The sequence below is a fragment of the Pan troglodytes genome, chromosome 21, assembly GCF_028858775.2.
Source record: "Pan troglodytes isolate AG18354 chromosome 21, NHGRI_mPanTro3-v2.0_pri, whole genome shotgun sequence".
Classification (NCBI taxonomy): Eukaryota; Metazoa; Chordata; class Mammalia; order Primates; family Hominidae; genus Pan; species Pan troglodytes.
The window spans coordinates 35988159-36007800 of NC_072419.2; positions in this window are offsets into that span (position 1 = coordinate 35988159).

Consider the following 19642-nt stretch of genomic DNA (forward strand, 5'->3'; position numbering starts at 1 on the left):
GCCCAGAGGCCCCCAGTGTTAAGTAGCTGTCTGAAGCTCCACTCAAACACATGCACCAGCTTTGGTCTCAACATGTTTTTAAGAGCTGGTTATGATTTCCTTGAGGGTGGCTCAGATTAAGACTAGAGTGGAGCCCCCAGCTAAGCGCCTTCAATAACTGTCCATCACATCCTCTTTAGAAACAGCAGCCTCTTCCCCTTGGCTCAGGGACCCTGTAACTGGGGAGGGCTGTGAAGCTGCATGGCTTGTCAGCCTGTTCCCAGGCAGCACGGGGCCTGTCTGTCCTTTGCCTGGGGTCCTGCCCCAGATCCCAGGAACAGAGATTGAGCCCCACCCACAGAGAGCTCTCAGTCTTCAAGAAGAGAGAAAACATACAACCTAGAAAAGAAGACAGGAAGCAAAGAGATCAAAAGGATGGAAGCCAAGGAAGAGGAAACTGCCACCAAATCCAGAATTTGGGCCTTTCTCACCACATGCACTGCTGCCATCCTGGTCCAAGCCACACATTTCTCACTTGGATTAGTGCAATGACCTTTCAACAAGTCTCCCTGCATCTTCCCTTGGCCCCCTGTGATCTATTCTCAACACAAAAGACAAAAAGACTATTTAAAAACTGAAGTCCAGGCCAGGTGCAGTGGCTCACGACTGTAATCGCAGCACTTTGGGAGGCCAAGGTGGGTGGATCACGAGGTCAGTAGTTCAAGACCAGCCTGGCCAAGATGGTGAAACCCCGTCTCTACTAAAACTACAAAAATTAGCTGGGCATGGTGGCAGGTGCCTGTAATCCCAGCTACATGGGAGGCTGAGGCATAAGAATCACTTGAACCTGGGTGGCAGAAGTTGTAGTGAGTCAAGATTGTGGCACTGCACTCTAGCTTGGTTGACAGGGTGAGACTGTCTCTCAAAACAAAACAAGACCCTGAAGTCCAATCATGTCTTTCCTCTCTATTTCACTGCGAGTAAAAAGCAAAGTCCTTAAGTTGACTTACGAGACCGAACATCATCTGTTTCCTCCTTACCTCTCTGATGCCATCTCCTCCCACTCTTGCTCACTCCCACAGACTTGCCAGGCATGTTCCTGCCTCAGGGCCTTAGCACCAGCCACTCCCTCTACTTGGAATACTCTTGCCAAGATGTCTATGGGGCTTACTTCCTCTCTCACCTCTAAGTCTTTGTTCAAATACCATATTCTCGGTGAGATTTCCTTGACAACCATATTAAAAACCTCAGATTTCCCCTCCATGCTGATCTTTCTGTATGTGATCTATTCCTTTTCTGTAACAATTATCATTTTCTAATATATGATATAATTTACTTATTTAGTAAGAATATTGTTCATTATCTTTCTCTCTCTGCTAGAATGTAAACTCCACACAGGTGGGGGTTCTTTCTCTGTTTTGATTACCAATGTATTCTAAGAACTTGGAATAGTGCTCAATAATAATTGCTTAGTGAGTAAATGCAAAGGATGAGGTTCACCAGGGGAGGGTTTGGAGAAGAGAACAGAGGGGAGGCCATCCCAGGCTTGGGGTGAACTTGTGCCTTATCTCACAACAGGCCATGTGTGAGGATCTGAGAGTCAGAGTGTTGGACACAAGTTCATGAGTCGGGCTAGGCCATCACCCAAAATGGAGAGATTCAGTTAACAAAGAGACTAGGCTGGATTTACCTCCCGAATCTGGTGGAAGACTTTGCTTTAGGTTGGGATTTTACCATCTTCATGACCAAAGCATACTTGGGGATAATAATGCCAAAGGGATGTGCAGGGCAAGAATGAGGTGGTTGGAAATGGAGGCACACTGGGAATTCAGGTGGGGGAGGGTAGCTGAAAGAACAGGCATGTGTCTTCTAAGTCTGGAAAAAAGATTGAGGTGTAATTAGAGGGCCTGAAGGAAAATTGTGTATGCAAGTGGGAGGAAGAGCCTGGGTCCCTGGAAGCTATCATCTCCAAGAGCATATTCCATCTCCACTGATGGCAGAATCAAAAGCGATGGGCTGCACCTAAAGTCGAAGGAACTAGAGTGAGACATCAAGAAAGGCCTCCCAATAATGTGACAGGTGGTGGAGGGGAAGCACTGGGCCTTGTTCTCTGGAAAACTTGAGTAGGACCTAACTGGGTGCATACCTGAGCCAGGCTAACCCCGAGGGCACTGTGAGGCTCTGGGGTGGGAGTGTGGTACTAGAGCCCCTGAGAGGGTTCCTGCCTCTGCCTGACTCCCAACTCCATCCTCTCACCTGTGAGGCTTCTGAGCTTCTAAGGATGCAGAAATGTCATCTCTCCTGACCTCAAGTTTCTGCATGTTTTCAGAGTGGAAACTGAGATCATTTAGTATTCCAAGGCCCCACCAGTCCAGGGGCCAAAACATGTGTACCACCTCTCCTCAGAATATCAGTGCTCAACTCAGTTTTGTGGTGGCCTCAGGGTACAAGCCAGGAGAAGCAGAAAATACCTTTGGAGGTTATACAATTCAGTGGTTACTGCTGTTATAATGGAGTGAGGACATGGGTGGCCTGGGAGTTCTGAGGTTCCAGGGAGATTTACTTGTCACTGTATAACTTTTGGTGCCTTTTGAGTTTTGAACCATGTACATGTATTTCCTATTCAAAAAACATAAAACAATTAAAATCAGAGGAAATCAACAACAATAATAACAACAAAGAATAGGTCTAGGGAAGTGGGAACTTGATGCCTCCAATTGCTACCCTGAAGGCAATGACCTGCCTCCTCTTGCCCATGTGTACCCTCCTCCACATCTGGCATCTCCATTCTCTAGAGGCTCAGAGAGGGGTGTGGCTGGCCTGATGTCACCCAGCATTTAAGACTAGCAAAATTCTGGGGCTTAGCAGTCCAGACTCTCAGTGTTGTCTTTCTTTTCTGATCCTCAATGACCCCGTCTACTCATTGACCTCTCCATGTTTTTGGCAGAACTTTGCATATGCTACAAATCAACATTCAATGGGTTATTGTTAAAACTGTGTGGTCTTAAATGCCATCTTTTCCAGGAAGTAATCTCTTTTCACAAAGAGAAAGAGATGATAGCTCTCCTCTCCCCCTGGTGTGGTGTCTGATGGTTCATTCTCTCCCTTCCTGCCTCCCTCCTCCCTGCCACCCTCTACCACTAAAGTGGCTCTCCACTGAAACTTGGCCCTGTCTCTGATGAGATATGTGACCTTGAGCAAGTCATTTAACCTTTCTGTGTGTCTGTTTCTTCATCTAAAATTGAGGATCCTGACCTTCCTCCCATGGCTCTTCACTTATGCATTTGTACAGCAAGCATGTTTTCTGTGCCTGGTGCTGAACCTGGCAGTGAGGATCACACAAGACAATGTATGTGAAGTTAACACAGAGACACAGAGAATTACCGCCAAGGCCTCCTTCCTTGGATGCTGTTCTGCGCTGGGTGCTCCAACCCCCTCATCTGGCACGCCCTTGGAGGAACTGCTTCACAGTCTACTCCAAACCTCTCAACTTCTAGCATTGCTCCTGGGCTGAAGCCGATATCCTGCTCTGCATGAAGGGTCAGGGGGTGCAGAAATAGCCTATTTCCCAGGCTTTTTCATTTGGTTAGATCCTTAGGCACCACTTTGCCTACAAGAAGGAATAATGCTGAAATCTGTCTCTTGGTCTTTAGTCTGGAATTTTCAGTGTCCACCTCTCTTGCCCTCTGTGGGCCTTTCCCTGGGAGTTGGGCTGGAACAAGGGGTAGGAAATGGATTCTATTCGTGTCCTCGCTCTGCTCATTTCTCTCCTTTCCTGAATCCCATGCATCCATGGAGATTGGTACAGTGGCTAAGATTCTGGGATTGGAAACTCACATTTGTCTCCCTCCAAATGTAAGCTGGGCTGTGGAGGAAAGATGGTCCCTTCTTTAAAATGAACACCACCATCTCAGAGTATACAGGAGCTTGCTTCAAGCAGAGGAGGCAGAGCTGCCTTCCACAGCTCTTGGCAGGAAGCTGTCCCCACTCCCTGCCTGACCACTGGGGATTGGGTAAGTGTCACTGGGAGGGAGGGGTGTTTGTAGAAAAAACGTGCTGCTTCAGCCCTGGTCATTGCTGATGGACCATGGAAGCAAGGAAGGTCAAGTCCAGACTAAGGAGGTACTTCTGGTTGTCAGGGACTGGGTTTAAGGTGAGAGGTTGGTTGGAACTACTCAGACATGGTCTTCCCAGAGCAAGGAGGAAGGATGAGATGATCTGGGAGTTGTGAAGGACTCAGGGATTTCATGATGCTGCAGAGCTGGCAGTGACTGGGAGGATGCCAGGGAGATGTCAGTTCACCCATGTCTAGAGCAGAAATCCCATGGTCAGAGACCAGGTATCTGGAACCCCAACATTCCCAGCATAATGCCTCGCACAAGGCTAACTGGAGACTGAGGAAGACAAGTCCTTCCCTGGAAGATGGTGCCAACACTGTGCTCACAGAAGGACAGCTACTTTAAAGCCCCAGCAAGAAAATGGTCCCAGACTGTGGGACCTGGAAGTACTTATTCACGTCCAGCCTCAATCCTCCTTACCACAGCTTGATTGGATCTCAGTGCAACCTGTGGGATTTGTCCATGCCCAGAGGAGAAACCCAGCAAGAAATATGGACTTTGCTTTTAGGCCTACCCTGTTGGCTGTGGGAGATAGAACAAGTTGGCCAAACTGTCAAGTACCTGTCTCTACACCTGGGGAGTCCCCAAGAAAGTGGAGAGGGAAGATCTTCCAGGGAACAGCCACCCTCCATGAGGAGATAAGCAGAACAGCAGAGGGCGAGGAAGGTTCAGTGGCCAGGAGAGGTGGGGCTCAGGGAGTCCCTCCTGGCTGGGGGTGAGGGAGCTTCCTGGATGCTCAGCCCCTCCAAGCCCCTGAGGAAAGACTGTAGCTTCTGGAGGGCAGGAGCTGATCCTGCATCATCTCGGCAGACCAGTGCCCAGCACACAGCAGATGCTCAAAACACATGGGTTGAATGAATGGGCCTGGGGTCAAGAGCCTGCCCAGACAGCAGGTGGAGTGGGTCTTTGGAGAAGGGATTCCCCTCTCTGGGCCACCATTTGTTCATTTGTAGAATGAGGGGCTGCAGTAGATTGTCTCTAAGGTTTTGTCGGCCCCTGACGATCTGTGGTTTCCTGTTTCCCTGCTCTCTCGTCAATTCCTTGCCAATTGTCTTTCCCTCTACAGCTTCTCTTTTCCTTTCCCTTTAAGTCTTTTTCTTCCACTAACCCCCAATCTCTGCACCCCCATTTTCAGTCTCTCCCCTCCCCAGACAATTGCTCTGGCTTTCCTCTTTACAGGTATTTCTTCCTCTTTGCTTCTGGCAACTGCCCCCATCACTACTCTTCCCTGATGCCTTCAGTGTTCTGCGCCCCCTGCCCCCCAAAAGCCTCCCATTCTAGTGCCCCTTTCATCCACCTTAGATCCCAGAGGCGGGAGATTGGAAGAAAAGGAGGAGGGTCCTAAAGCAGCCTCTCCCCTGCCCCTGCAGTGGCCCCACCGCTATGTCCTCGTCCCCCCGCCCCGCCCCCCTCCCCGCCACGCCTCTCCTTCAGCAGCCGGTGCCACACTGAGCCCTCGCCCCACGCTGATGCGATCTGGAGAGACCCGGGCGGGGCGGGCGGCGGGCAGTCTGGCCCAGCGTCCCGGGCGGCGCTGATGGATGGTCCCCCGACAGTAATCGCAGAATGAGGACGCGCCAGCGACGCTCTTGCCCGAGGCCCCGCTGTTTGGCGAGCCCGGGAGTCCCTCCTTCCGCAGCGTCTGCCTTCCAGGCGCTCTCAACTCACTCGGCTTTGCGGGAGGCTCAAAGCCTCAGGTTAGGGCAGAGGTGCGGGCTTCCTCTGCTCTCTCTCTCTCCCAAGACACTGGTTTCTGTTTGGGAACAGATCCCTTCTTGGATCCACGCTGCTTCTGCGATTCTGAACAAGCCACCCATCTTCTGGAGTCTCAGTTCTCCCTTCTGTATAATGACCTTTAAAGCCTGGTGGAGTGTTGGGGGCACGGGAGATAATACTGAGGAAAATCACTCTCTCTCTTAAGTAGAAACCGAATTTCACTTTTAGTTTACAGTACTCAGAATAATCTGAGCCAAATGTGCGAAGCCAAGTAAGAGCTGAGTGGCTACTCACACACAGAATATATGTTTATACACATACACATAATGTTTTTAGCATACCAGGACTGCTTAGACGTCTTTAAAGAGAACACTAGCCCAGGTACTTATCCAGGGAGGCGACTGTCTCCAGCAGGACTTTTTCTCCCCTCTACTGAGGCCACCTACCTGTCTTAAGCCCCCAGACCCCATCCGTTCTGGGGTTCCCCTGCAATCCAGAGCCAGGCTGAGGTGGTATGCGGGAAGATCTCCCTTTGGAAAATGTTTCTGGATAATTTCCCAACTCCTTGACCATGTTCTCCCCACCTCACCCACATTCAGATAACACAGGTTCTAAGGCTCCTTCACTCCTCCACCCCCGGGGGATACTCCTTGGGCCTGGCCCTGTGGAGGAGCTGGGAGGTGGGATCCAGAACCAATTGCAATTCTGAACGCACACTCAGCCGCCTCCTCACTCCCTTTTAACCTTTCCCTCTCGTCAGAAGCCAAATTGAGATAGTCTTGAGTTTTGATTTAATTCCCGAAAAGGAGTCATAATCTGCTTAGTGTCCTTTTTCCCGAGTCCTAGATACTGAAGTGTGTGTGTCTGTCAGGGGGAGTTAAAAGAGGAGCTCTGTGACCTTTAGAGGACCCTCACACTCACTCACCTCCCAAACACCACCAAAGAGCAGGAGACGCCATGGCCCCAAGTTGCTGGGTAGTATGATGATGGCACTGACAACTCACATTTACTAGGCACTTACCACATGCCAGTACTGAGACAGGCACTATACACGCATTTCTCACTTAATTCTCACAACTACCTTTCAGGTAGGTACCATTCATATCCCCAATTTACAGATGAAGAAACTGAGGCTTAGCGAGGTTAAGCAGTTTATGTTCCATCCTGCAGTGATTACAGACGGTCCTCGACTTATGATGCTTTGACTTACAATTTCTCAGCTTTATGATGATGCCGAAGTGATATGCATTCATTAGATACTGTACTTCTAATACTTATAAAACAACCACTCTGTTTTTCACTTTCAGTACAGTATATTATAACATGTTGAATCTCATGTTGAATACATGAGATGAATAAATATCTCATGTTGAATACATGAGATATTCAACACTTTATTATAAAATAGGCTTTGTGCTAGATGATCTTGCCCAAATGTAGGCTGATGAAAGTGTCCTGAGCACTTTAAGGTAAGCGAGGCTGAACTATGATGTTTGGTGGGTTAGGTGTATGAAATGCATATCCACCTTACAATATTTTCAGCTTACTACAGCTTTATCGGGACACAGCCTCATCGCAAGTCAAGGAGAGTCTATTATTAAGCGGCAGAGCCCAAATTTGGAACCGCACAGTCAGACTGCAGAGCCTGTGCTCTTAACCACTTAGTTGTGTGACACCTGGCAGGGTATTTAACTTCTACATGCCCTGTTCCCTCATTTGCAAAACACAGATAAGTAGGGATGATAAGATATTCCCTTCAAAGAATTATGTTGATTAATTGAGCTAAGGCATTCATCATACTCACAGTAAGTATTCAGTAGTTTAGGTGCCCTACACATTGGAGCAGGGTTGAGGAAGGGAAAGGGTACAATCCAATGGGCTATTATTCATTGTTACTGTTGATAATAATAGTTATCATGCATTGAGAGCCAGCTGAGCATAGGTCACCCTACAAGGTAAAAATTATGTCTGTTTTACAGATGAAGAAACTGAGTTTCACATAAATTAGGTAAATTACCTAAAGCCATCCAGTTAATAAGTGACAGAACAGAGCTCTTGTTCAAACACTGGGCCCTTGACTCCAAAGCCTGCAGTTCCCAGCACCCCCAGGGTCACCAAAACCTGGCCTCTCCTGGGGGAGGTCAGGGCTGAGGCCAACAAGCCCAAGTCACACCCTTTACCACCTGGGACCTGATTTTCTCCAGGTGAGCAATGTTTTCTTAAAAGAACAGGAGGACAGTAAATAATTAACTAAGACAGCTTCTCCCTCCCTGAAGCCAAGGTAGAACCTCCCCCCTGCAGCCAACCCCCACTCTCCTCACTCCTGTTTCCTCTGTGCTCAAGTTTGTGGCCATTAAATAGAAGAGGAGAAAGTTTGAACCAGGCATGAAATATTTATCAGTTAATTACAATATGCAGATTCTGTTCCTAGGGGTGATTTATCTTTTTGGAAATATAGGAGAAGATCCTGGAAACTTGTATCCTAATTGCTTGGCCTATTATTGTAGCAACCAGGTAGAAACTCCATTTACTATGTAATTACAAATTTTCCCACTACTGGAGGTATCTGCCTCTGCTTCTATCACTGGTGGTCTGGGGACCATATGCTTTTCTGATAAGAGATGAGCCTCTTAGAGGTCAATTTGTCGATTCCTCTGTCTCCTCTTTGGGTGGCCCCTTTGTAAATTCTAATAGCTATAGGAAATGAAAAAGGTGAGAGTCTCTGAAATTCTGGGATCTCAAGAGAAGCTAATTCTAAGTGAAAACCTCCCCGACTGAAGCAGTGCCACTGATGAGGGGATGTCCAAGGTTGAGAAGCAGCTCTCAGCTGAGTATCCCTCCCCTCCCTTGCTCTGGCAGAAGTGTCAGCCCTCCCCTTATCTCTTGTATCATTTCCTAGGGCCTGCATCTCAACCTCTGGCTACACATTAGTAAGCTGGGGAGTTTTAAAAATCCAGATGCCCAGGCCCTACTACAGGCCAACCAAATTGGAATCTCTGGAGGTGGGACCCAGGCATCAGTATTTTAAAAAACTTGTGGCCGGGCATGGTGGCTCACACCTGTAATCCCAGCACGTTGGGAGGCCAAGGCAGGCAGATTACCTGAGGTGAGGAGTTCGAGACCAGCCTGGCAAACATGGTGAAACCCCGTCTCTATTAAAAATACAAAAATTAGCTGGGCATGGTGGCAAGCACCTGTAATCCCAGCTACTTGGGAGGCTGAGGCAGGGATAATTGCTTGAACCCAGGAGGCAGAGGTTGTAGTGAGCCGAGATGTGCCACCGCACTCTAGCCTGGGTGACAAGAGCAAGACACCATCTCAAAAACAAAAATGAACAAACAAAAAAACTCACTGGGGGTTCCAATGTGCAGCGAAAGTTGAGACCCTCTAGAGCTAATAGAAGAGTATCACTGCCTGGTAAATGGGCCCTGCTTATCTGCAAGACTGTGTAATTTTTATCCCTCCCTCTCTGGTGCTGGAGGAGGCAATTCCTTCACTTTTTAGAACCTGAAGAACATCTCTCTTTCTTCACAAGAAGCTTGTAACACAATAACTACCACTTATCAAGCCCCTGCTGAATGCTTGGATCTATGCAAATAAAATTTAATCTGATCTACAGAACAACTCTATAAGGTCAGTGGATATGTCTATTTTATGGATGGCTCAGAGAGGTTAAGTAATTTGCCCAAGTTTGTACAACTAGCAAGTGTCAGATCAGCGACTTGAATCACAAACCCATGGTTTTAACCCCTGTGGTACACTGCCTCTCAGTTTCTCAAGGTCAGAAGGGAAGGGCTTCAGGTCCACCATATGAAGTGCCTACGGAATGTCTTGGGGAAGGAAAGAAGAGAGAAGCAAGGAGAAGTATAGAGAAGCAGATAAGGGCTACACATGCATAGGGCATGGAGGGCAGAATGGTGGCTGGGAAAGACTGAAGAGGGTTTGTGGGGTTAAGAGGAGTTACCTGAAAGAGGGTGTGGTAAGCCAACAAGTGCATGGGAAGGGGGCAGTGGCTATGGAGATAGCTGGGGAGTGGGGGAACGGGGTCCAGGAGTGGGCACTGGCAGTTGGAACATCCAGAACAGTGAGCAGTGCCCATCGTGGACTGGGTGGTTGGGGAGTGGGAGGGACCTCGTGTCAGAGGAGGGGTCTTTGTGAGCGTGCAGCAGTGAGGAATGCTCTGCCATGAATACTAAGGGCAAGAAGAGAAAGGGCCAGAGGGGGCTGGGTGATGTTTAGCTGCTGGGGTGATTAATGGGGGTGAATGGAGGGTGAAACTCAAGCCCTTCCAACGAAGATGGTGGGGAATGGTTGTCCAAGAACAACAGTGCACTGTTTCATGGAGAAAGCCAATGTCCAGGGGAGGGGTGGCTGAGAAGGACGCTAGGCACAGTTGCTCCTTCCCTTTTTTCCCAAGTTCTCTTTATTTACCACCAAATAGTAAATTAAACTATATTAGCCAGTTCCAGGGGACCCTCTGGATGGGCTTCCTACCTGCCTCCTGGCTTTGGAAAGACCAAGGAATGTTGGCATGGCTTGGAGAAAGAGTGAGTGACGTCTGGGCTGAAAGTTGAGATGACTCCATGGACCACCCCCCTCGTGGGGCACAAAATAGCGATGTGTTGGCAAGAGCCACTGGCTCCCTCTGGACCAGACAGTCACTGAGAGATACATGGGGGTTGGGACTTCAGGTGTCCTGTAGAAAGTGGTAGTGTTCTTAGGGCAGTTTTTAGAGAAGCCCCTTGGCCTCAGGGAGGGACACAGGGCTCCTTTTCTGTGAGAGAGAGAGAGTTGGGGGAACAAGGAGAGAGGGCTTCCCATGGCTCTGGTTTCAGGGTGATGACCTGGGTTTGAAGAATGGAGATAAACCTTGTGGGAAATAACAGGTTTAAGCCACTCTCCCCTCATTTCCTACTTCTGTCTCTTCCTCTAGGTACAGCTGTTGGGAGCTGCATCTCCTACCCTCAATCTCCCTGTCTGTGGTTCCAGAGGGAAGAAGAGGGGAAAAAAAGGATGAAGAGAATTGTTTCAGTGCTGGGGGAGGTGAGCTTACAGCAGGGATTTAGATGGGCATTACCTTATGGGATAGGAGCAACTTTCTCCCTCTCCAGGCCTCTCGCAGATGTGAAACAACCGGCAGATCTGACTTTCCCACCCCTAACCATCAGAGGGGATGATGTGACTTGAAACCTGTGCTTCTCGATTGAGAGGTTGGTGGGGGAAAGAGAGGTCAGGAAAAGGGGCCAGATGTGTGCTCAGGGGTCCCCAGAGAGTTGAGGGAAACTAGCATCTCCTTAGGGTAAGGAAGGCAAAATGCCCATTCCTGATCCCAGATTGCTTAGATACTGTGCCTGGGAGTCCTCCCACCTCACCTTAATTCCTGTCTCCACACACAGCTTGGCCAAGTTTCTTCCCCTGTTGGAGTCTCACTCCCAATCCGCTACTCTATCTCTCCAGGAGCCTACAAAGCACTTTGAAATCTGAAGTTTGTGGGAGGTGGCTGTATTGCACAAATACTCTGAGGTGCAACACTACTTGACTGGTAATGAGGCAACCATCCCACCTAGGGCAGAGTTCAAGGACTGCCTTCAAGAGGGGCTGGCCTCAGTTTGCCTGTTACAGAAGCCAAGGGCTAACAGAGGCTCCCCTCTGCCTCACAAAGAAGGAGATAAATGGGTCCACTGGAGAGCAACAGTCACAATCAAGTCTTAATGATGAATTAATAATTCATAATTACCCCAGACTTGCAGATAAGCACAAGCCTACTGGAATTATTTCCCAGGGAGGAACACAGTCAGAAAGGGTGAGAAGGGGACTTCAGTACAGACATTACTTCCAGAGGCCGTTAAGTTCATTCCTCTGCTTCCCAACCAGAACCTGGAAGAGATTCATTAGCTTCCTTGGCTGATTCCTCCTAACAGCTACCACCCCCTGAGCTTCTAAACAGTGCCATATTGCCCCTCTGTTCTTCATAAGGCCAGAGGACCATTCCTGCCAAAGTGACCTCAGAGCCTGGACTCTGGATTTCTGGCGTCTCTCTGTTCTCTGCTCCCCATTCTGCTATTTACATACGAGGTCCCCTGTAGGAGGGCCTGGTGCTAGGTGTCCCGGCGAGATGTGGACATCTTTCTGGCTCTTCTCCTTCTCTTATCTAAGTCCTCACATGGTGGGAAAATACCTCTCTAACGCTATGTAGAAAGAGAAACAGGGAGTTCTCCTTCTAGCGTGGATGCCTTTGGTTCCCAGATCTGGATTTGAGGGGCTGGCTCTCTCTCTTAAGAAGACCTAGCATCGATAATGGAGATGGGGCCTAAATAGGGCTAGGGAGGCACAATCAACTCCAGACCCAGCTCTCTGCTCTTCCCCTTCCCAGTGCACACAGTCCCAATTCCCACTCCAGAAAATTTTTTAAAAACATATCTTAAAAGAAACCTCGAAGAGCCAAGCAGACCCTCAGCTTCAAGGTATCTCCTCATTCTCTCTCTCTCTCTCTCTCTCTCTCTCTCTCTCTGAATCTACAAAGAAGGAGTGAGTTTTGTCTCTCCAGGTACTCAGAGCCTTAGATCACAAAGGGGCCTTAGATCCTGGTCTTTAGGAGGTCTTTGACCACCATCTCTGCTGTGGCACGACCTTTGTCAAAACGTTAGAAAGAAGAGAGACTGGCTCTTAGACCAAGGGGATTTGGGATTCGAAAGGACTTCCAATTCCAGTTCTATAGATTTCCTTCCCATTAGCCTCTTCATGTGCATCAAATGTAAATGGCAGGCTAAACCTACAGGATGAAGAGAGTTGAAAGACTGCTGCCTAAAAATACCCTTGTCCAAATCTGTGGGTGTAGAAGCACATTGAAAAGCAGGTACCCAGCCTGGCGGTGTGGCACATGCCTGCAGTCTCACATACTTAAGAGGCTAAGGTGGGAGGACTACTTGAGCCCAGGAGTTTGAGGCTTCAGTAAACTATGATGGTGCCACAACACTCCAGCCTGGGAAACAGAGCTGGACCCCATTTCCAAAAAAAAAAAAAAAAAAAAAGGTAGTTACCCAGGTAAGGTGGATGATCAAGTACACCCAGTGAGAAGCACACAAACCTTACCCTTTACCCAAACTCTCTCCCTTACCTGGCCCATTTCCGGTTTCTAGAGGAGGATCAGTTAGGGGGTGTGACGCAAGTTACCCAGATAATTAACTGTGGAAGCACGAGTTTTTTTTTTTCACTCCTTTGACCTCTAAATATGAGAGATCTTTACATCTCTTGCCTAGCTCCCTCTTATTCTCTACCCTCTCCCCAACACGCACGCAAATCCTAGCAACAAAAAATCCTAAATATAGGAAGACAAACCTTCCTGACCTACCATTTTGGCCCACCTGCAACCCCTGTCCCCCGCCTCCCCCCGCCCCCCAATTTTTTTCTCTTCTGAGCCTCTGCTCTTCGCTTCTAAAATAAAATAAAATAAAAAAAAAGAAGAAGAAGGAATTTTCAATAGTCCCACTTGTCAAGCGAAGACCATCTGTTAACCTTCAACAGCAGCGAAAGCCGTGGAACTCTCGGTGAACCAAGATTGAAGTCATAAATCACGCGTACAAAGGCGGCTGCGGAGGCTGGCGTGGGCTGCTGCACCTCTAACGTTTTCTGGGGCTGACAGGCGGCGGCCCAGCTACAGTTCACAGCGCCCGGGGAGGGCCCACCTCTGCCTCCCCTCCCGCCCCCACCACTCCTCCCCCAGGCCGGCCCCCGGCCCCTGGCCCTGGCCCCCGCCTGAGCTGAGAGCTGAGGAGGCCACTTGGCTGTTCCCGCAAAGGGCAGGGGATGCATTTTCTCTCCTGCCAGCCCACTCCATCCTGGTCTTTATTCCCGGCCTTCCCTCACCCCCAACACCCACAGCCTGCTGTAGGTAAATAGGCAAATAGATCTACACGGACACAATAATTTAGCTTGTTTGGTCTTTGGCATTTTCCTCTCCCCTTCCTCCTTTTAGAAATGGCATCCTTCATCTCTGTCTATGCAGGCCCAATTATCCAGATCCTCAGGGCTCCAATAGGGTCTGAGTCATTGGAACCAGGAACACCTGGCTGAAACATGCCACATAATTAGATTTTCTTTTTCTTTACCTTTTCTTTCTCATTTTTATAAGAGGCCCGGAATTAGCCTCTTCGACTGGGGCGGAGTAGCTGGGGTGTGGGAAAGGAACACCTTCATACAACTTCCAGCTTTCAGCCCCTTGGAGAGATTTCCAAGTTCCCCGGAGCCTCCAGGACTTCCTTTCCTCGATCTCTCGGCCGCCTCCTCCTTCTCTGATCTTTTTTTTTCCCTCCCCCCACTGTCGTCTCTACGGTTTAATTAAAGTTCAGCGACTCCACTTGCCTCTCCTCTCATTTCTTTCGGAAAGCGGAAACCAGACGACCCAGCGGCCATGGGATGAGCCGCCCCAACTCAACCCCAGCAGGACGCTGGAGGGGCCTCCCTTGCCCACCTCTCTTCGCTGGCGCTGGCCTCCCGCACCCGGGTCTGCAGTCCCTCCGCCATCTCGCAGGTGTGCAGCTGCTAGGCCTGGGGGATCCGAATGACTGGGGCTGGATAGGAATGCCTTCGTGTTTCCCAAGACCCCTGGGCCTGCTCCACAAAGTTTGAAGGGTGGGTACACGCCGACCCAGGCAAGTTGCTCCCCCAAACCCATGACTGACTAATCTGATATGACAAAACCCCATGATGGATTTGGTATATGTTAATTCACAATACCCTTTCCTCCAGAATTTAAGTATAAGTTAATACACACCGGAAACCACGCGCATACACGCTCCTTAATGGGCTTAGGTATTAGCGAGTCCTAACGATGCATACAAAGGTGCTCTGCGCTCTGTAGACCCCTCAAGATTTATGGGCCTTGAGCTCTCTGAAGCTGTAAACAAGGAGAAAAAAAAAAGAGAAAGCGAAAGCGACTTGAGGGAAGAGACAGAGGCCTGACTCACCCCTCCAGGCTGTGGGAGAGAAGGAATTCTTTATGTATTTTCCTTTCCTTGCAAGCTCGGTGCGTGTGGGTTTTGGCATTGGTCTGGGGGTGGTGTTCTGCCTGAATGCTGGTGTGCGTGGGCAGTGTGTTGTTTGCGTGCTGGGGTAGGATGCCTGCCTCTTCGGATTGCTGTGCAGGGGCCTGAACACAGCAGGCATTTGTGAGCATATATGCGTGAGTGTGCACTGTGTTAGGGTATGGGTGTGTGTGTGTATGTGTGTGTGTGAGAGAGAGAGACAGAGAGGGAGAGGCAGGCTTCCCCCTGGGCCAGGCTGCTGTCCCCTGAACGGTGGTGAACAAATCTCTAACAACAATCATAATAACAATAATTAATGAATAATAAGAATAAAACAGTAGTTAACAGTCCCTCCATAACAGAATAACAGTAAAATGCAAGAGGAAATATTTTGAGGTGGAGACAGAAGAAGGAGTCAGGATCACAGCATCTGAGGGGGAGATAGGAAAGGAAGGGAGGAAGAAAGCTTCTTAATATGCTCTTGGCGGGGCTGGGGTTGAGAACCCCTTTCCCAGACAAGGGACAGAAGAGGGGAAGGAGAGCCAGGAGGCCACTCTTTATTGCTTTTTTTTCTCAGGCTTCTGCTTTGTGTGATCAGGGAAGGGATCCCACATATGGGGATGGTTAATGGCTTTTGGGACTCTCTAGGAGCCCTGTTTTAAGAAGGAGGCCAAATGTGCAGGCTCAGGCCAAGGGGCAGAGATGATGAGGTGATGACCACAGCCTTGATCCTACAGGAGCTCAGAGATGCCCGGGAAGACGGGGGGCCCGAACGGAAGCAGAAAAACACTTATGTCCGTTGGGGAGTTGGGAGAGCCAGGCTGGGGCTCCGGTAGGCCCAGGGAAAGTTCCCTTTCTAGGCTCTTTATTGAAAAATTTAAAAGGAGGATTTGAGGCGCCTTGAATTTTCCTTCGCGAGTATGGAGACTAGCCGATTTTTCATGAAGCAACCAAAGACTGCGGTCCTGGATCCTGCAACATCTACCGCATTCTCTCCAGGTACAGTTCTCTGGTCATTTAATTAGTTTGTTTTCTTGGGGGAGATGGGAATCACAGGCGTAGAGATAGTAAAAGTTTGCTAGAGAGGAAGTCACTCCACAGTTTCCGGTCTAACGAAATCCCTCCTTTAAAAACATTTGTACCCCCAATAAAAATAAAAGAGGAATATAGAAACACAAATTAGCCAACTTTTTTAAAAGAGAAAAAAGAAAAGAAAATCATTGTAACAAATGAGCATGAGAACTTCTAAAAAAATTGTCACAAACCCTTTCAGAGGTCTGGATTCTTTTTCAGTAGCCGGTGACCCATTTGGTCTGAAAAGAGAAATACACTATCCACTGAGTCACTTATTTAAAGCCAGCACACACACACACACACACACACACACACACGCATTCAGAAAGCCCTGGGTGCCCTCGCATTTGAAAACAACACCGGGTGGAGGACGCTGTGATACCTAATTGGACAAAACAGCAATAAAATAAGACCAGTGGAAGTGCTGAGCACAGGGCGCAGGGCTAGGGCGCAGGGCTAGGGCCCAGGTTTTGTGTTCCAGGCCTCCGGCGAGGCAGCGGCCCCGGGCGATGGGGGGCCGGGCGGTCAGGCACCGGCTGGCGACTCTCCTCGGCCTCCGCAGCCCGGACTGCAGCCCCTTTCCCCCAGCCTCTGTGCCTCGTGGGCTCTCTCCGCTCTGACGCCTGGTCGGGGTTTCCCTGTTGAGAGGGTTTTAGGCCGAAGGGCCAAACGACTCAAGCCAGACTCTGCTTTTTCATTTTTCTCCCGTAGGCCTCTCCACTTGCCCAAGCTCTCAGCCACCAGGAGACAGACGGAAGGGGCTTCTGGGGTGCGTTGGGAGCAGGCACTGTCCCCTAACCACTCCTGCTCAGTTTCCCAAAGTCCAGCGACCTCCGACCCTTCTTGGGGGAAAAAATACCAGTACCCAGACACCTCTGCACCCTGTTATATGACTGGGCTTGCTTCAGGAATATCTTACAAAGAAGAAGAAGAAGTAGAAGGAGGAACGGCTTGGAGTCATATTATTTACATCTAGTTCTACTGATCCGTTCACATCTGGAGAGTTTATTTATAACTCCCTCTATAACTCTCCGTTTGGAGGCACTGTGGCTCTACTGACAGACTGATGTCTAGGAAATATTGCTCCATGTCTAACCGTACCTAAATGTGCTGTGGTTGCATTTACACATTTATGTTTGAGGGAAATATAATTATTTCCATTGTATTTGTGCATATACAGTAGTTATAGGAGCAGATTTATATATGGGAAAATATACGACTCTCTTACAGCCATCCGGCTTTATGTGCATTTGATATCCTGACAGATTTGTATCTCTGAACAGCTATATAGATAAAAATGTATATTGTTAGAATTATGTATCAGGAGATATATACTTATTGATTGTGAAATAGAGTAGTTAGAGAATTCACTTAGAGCCATATATGGCTATGGAGATATTTCTATATTATTATCACTATATATAGGCATATCTGTTTATAACTACATAGTTATAAAAATAGACATAAGTAATTATAGTCCTATATGTGCATGCTGCAATCTCTCTCTAGAGTTATAGACACTTTCAAATTAACTCTATAGAGAGATCTGTATGTTTATAAGGTGTAATTATCTTGTGATGTGTTTACATTGGGACTTAGGCCCGTATGTCTAGAACAGACATATTTATATGTAGGGGCTGGGAGAGACTTATTCACAGATATCTGCAGAGGGCCAACTGGAAACACTGTATCTGCCCTCTAGGAAACCAGCTAGGAGAGTTGTGTACTTATGGAGGGATGGAGTTACAAAAGGGTAAATAGAGCTCAGGGAGCCTTAAGGAGGGGAGGTGAATGGAGGGTGGGTGGGCTTGGTTTGAACAGATAGTGGGAGGAAAGGGGTAAACACCGGCACCCACCAGAAGGCGAGAACTGGTTTTGTGAGGGGCTGGCACAGACGACTGTGGACAAGGAGCTTGTAAAATAAGAAGCGGCTAACAGTCCTGCCACCTCACCCTGAGACACTCTCCACTGAGGAAGCAGCCTTCAGTTTGGCTTTTAGTGCACTGTAGGATAGGGACTGTCGTGTCACTCCTGTAGTCCTAGAGCATTTCTGTTGAACCCTAATTTTTAGGTCTCAAAGAGTGGGCTTCAGAGATAAAGAGGTTTAGGCAAGGACAGGGCGAGGAGCGTGGGGTGTACTTTTGCTTTCCGATGAGTGAGGTAATCCAGGAAAGTGAGTTAATTTGGCCAAATAAAGCTTGTTTTTATGTGGGCCTCCTGTGCCCTGGTGGGGATGTAGGATGGGACCAGAATCTGGTGAACTGAGGAGAGAATTTGCAAGTATTGGGCCTGCTCTGATGGGGGCTTGGGGAGGTTGTCCTAACCACCTGCCCTCCTTCTCTGAGGCCTGAGTGGCCTAATTCCCTCTGGGCACAGCGGGACTCCTTCAGCTCCCTAACAGTGTTGCCCGGAGTCTTTTCAGGGAGAATTTGACTTTAGGAACAGGGAACATGGACTTACCCGACTAGATCTCACTTCTCCCACTCACAGCTTCACCACTCTTACGTCAGCCTCCTTCCAGGTGCCACTCGGCCAGGGGTCCACAGTTCTTCCCCTGCTACCAACCAGCCCAGTGGGGAAATACCTCCCACGACTGCCAGTTTTTGTGGGTTTGTGTGTGTGTGTGTGTGTGTGTGTGTGTGTGTGTTTTTAACCAGGGAGTTACAGATAACTTCGTTAACTGCGTGAAGGAATTGTCCTGAACTCAGTCTCTGTGGCCAACCTGGCCTCCAGGATCTCTAGGATGCTAGGAAGGGAGTGGAGACCCTTGGACCAGGCTAACCACCGTGTGCCATCCTCCACACACCCCTGCCCACAGGACTAGGAATTCCTGCAGTGCAGGGACTCTGTCTGCTGCCTGGCACAGAATGGTTGCCCAAACATACTTGTTGAGGTAAACGGAATGGCAGTCAATACAAAAACTCACCCTCACTCTGCACACCACCATAGCCACTGCTGGCTAGCAGGCACCCTAGCCAGGCTGGGAGATAACATGGCGGCTGGCAGCAGCTTGGGCTTTGGCCGGACCAGTGGTTAGTAGGGTGGGAGAGCATCCTGAGCCTAGGACGGGGCAGGGACTGGAGCAAGGCACCTGGAATCCGGAAATTTGGGGGTAAGCCATGGCAGACCCACCGCCCCAGTGCACTTCTGTTTTCTATCTCCAGTCTCCTGGCTCCCTGGACCCCCAAAAGTTATGAAAACTAAACCAGAGCTGAGACCTGGGCTAGGAAGGAATTGCCTGTCAACCCGAGGGGTGCAAAGAGGAACCACCATTGGATCCATTAAGAAATACACAAATAAAACAAAAATAAATCAGTGCGACACAGACAACCTGGCTGAAGGAAAGGTTTCTCTCTATGCCTCAGCCCTGCTCCAGGGCTACCAAACAGATCAGGCTTAATATTTAAAATGTTTAATAGTTAAAATTTTTTAACAATTTAACTTTAAAAAGGTCACACATTTTCTGATCCAGCAATGCCCCAATCAGATTGTTTCATTTTATTATTATTATCAACAGTGTCCCCTTTTTGGCACCGGTAAAATAGTTCCTTTTGGGAGTTTGCAGCCAGGCCAGGCACTGTCGGTGCATGCGATGAGATGGGCAGGTTTGGAGCTCCTCTGTCTAGTGAGGATCATGGTCTGCAGAGAAGAGTTGGCCTCCCCGTCTCCCATCAAGGCTTAAAGCAAGGAGTACCCTCCCGAATTTGGTTCCTTTTCCCCTAAGTATCCTTA